The following is a 2,009-nucleotide window of genomic DNA, read 5'->3' on the forward strand; positions in this document are numbered from 1 at the left end:
TGTCTCTCTCTCTATGTCTGTCTGTCTGTCTGTCTCTCTCTCTATGTCTGTCTGTCTGTCTGTCTCTCTCTCTATGTCTGTCTGTCTGTCTGTCTGTCTCTCTCTCTATGTCTGTCTGTCTGTCTCTCTCTCTATGTCTGTCTGTCTGTCTGTCTGTCTCTCTGTCTGTCTGTCTGTCTATCTGTATAAAAGATGGGCTGGTTGTATCCAATGATACAAATTACATATTGTATAGTATACAGTAAATAATGCGGTCTTGTTGGTGATGGCGTTGTTGTTGGTAGTGGCGGTGATGATGATGATGATGTTGATGATGACTACAGTACTGCTCTGTAACTATATATCGAATAACCAGTTTCGATTCCCAGTTGGTCTAGTGTCAACCTTTTATGTGCCTTGGGGAAATGTCATGCAATTACAAAACGATAACCCGCGAATTGAGCGTGCAACGCAATTAACTCTCTCCCCCACCCCGACTATCGTCACCGGACGAACGGAGTGGGAGAGTAACCGGGGTATCACTCGCTTAATCGACTTCTGCAGACATGGATGACTGTGCCGTTAAGAAATCCGTTTCGCAACACTGTAGTTTTTAGTTCGATCTCAGTGAGCGGCACCTTGAGCAAATATCTTCTCCAGTCACCCGAAGATCCAGCGAAGCTTTGCGGGTAAAATTTGGAACACAGAATGTGGAAGAATGTCAGAATGACCAAGTCCAATTGCTGGGTAGTAGTAATAGTAGTAGTAGTAGTAGTAGTAGTAGTAGGCTCCATCCTCCGCTCGATTTTAACACCACCAGACCTTTGGTGCCGCTTGTGCAGTACAAGTGTTCAAGCTAGAACTTTGCTCTGAAGACACCGTTTCCGTCTTCCTGCAGGTCTTGGAGAGCAATGACCTTATCTTTCACTAAGACTTGTTTCAATTATAAGACTGTGGCCATACTGGAGTAGCGCCTTAGAGGGTTCAGTCAAACAAAACGACCCCAGTACTTATCTTTTTACTGTCTACTACTTATTCTAAGGGTTTCTTTTGCCGAACCGCTAAGTTACAGTGACGTAAATAAACCTGCAACGTTTATCAAGCGGTGGTGGGAGCGGAGGCGCAAATACAGACACATATACACATATGATGGACTTCCTCGCTGTTTCCGCCGACCGAATTCACTCACAAGGGCTATAATAGAAGACTCTTGCTCAAGGCGCCAGTGAACCAGAAACACCTGGTTTGCAAAGCGAGCTTCTCTGAAAAGGGAAGGGTGTTCAGATTTTGATATGGGGATAAGGAGGGGTGTTGTGCGCTGAACGGTAATCCATGAGGTCACAGGCGGACAGGAGTTCCGGAAGTAGAATCGTTTATAGAGGCAACCAGGGCGCGAAACCGATTCACAAGAAACATTAATTCCATGTCCTGTCTTCACTATATTCCACAATATGTTTGTGTGTGTCAGTGTGTCTGCTACATTCATACACACGTATACACACACATGTAGATATACATATATGTGCACGCGCACACACAAACACACACAGGATAGGTGTGTGTACAGATTATATATGTACGTGTGTATACAGTTAATGTTTTATGTATGTGTGCGTGCGCGCGATTATATCTATATACACACACACACACACACGCGCACACGCAAATGTACATATAAATACTTATAAACGCTCACACATACATACACAGAGGGGGAAACGCCAACGTACACACACACACACTGAGTGTAATATGTCAAAAATAAGAATCTTTTAAACAACGATATGCTCGAGTGCTGTCAGTTATGCTTTGTTGATGACAGCTGTAGTAGTAGTAGCCGTAGTAGTAGCAGCAGCAGTAGTAGTAGTAGTAGTAGTAGTAGTAGTAGTAGTAGTAGTAGTAGTAGTAGCAGCAGCAGCAGCGCCGCGGCGGCGGCATTATAACAGCAGCAGTAGCCGAAGCAGTATATATAATAAATAAGGCCAGTTAATAAATACATAGCGGGCGGTGAATTCCTCCTCATTTCAAAA

The 2,009-nt window shown here is 44.1% G+C and overlaps 1 protein-coding gene across 1 annotated transcript in view; it reads left to right on the forward strand.

Annotated features, from left to right (window-relative positions):
* The window catches only part of LOC106871547 (uncharacterized), a gene marked incomplete at its 3' end in the record, with an annotated part of 92,136 nt that overhangs the window by 20,530 nt on the left and 69,597 nt on the right, over positions 1–2,009 (forward strand). The gene's annotated exons all lie outside the window — the stretch shown is intronic.

Source organism: Octopus bimaculoides, chromosome 6, assembly GCF_001194135.2.
Source record: "Octopus bimaculoides isolate UCB-OBI-ISO-001 chromosome 6, ASM119413v2, whole genome shotgun sequence".
Lineage (NCBI taxonomy): Eukaryota > Metazoa > Mollusca > Cephalopoda > Octopoda > Octopodidae > Octopus > Octopus bimaculoides.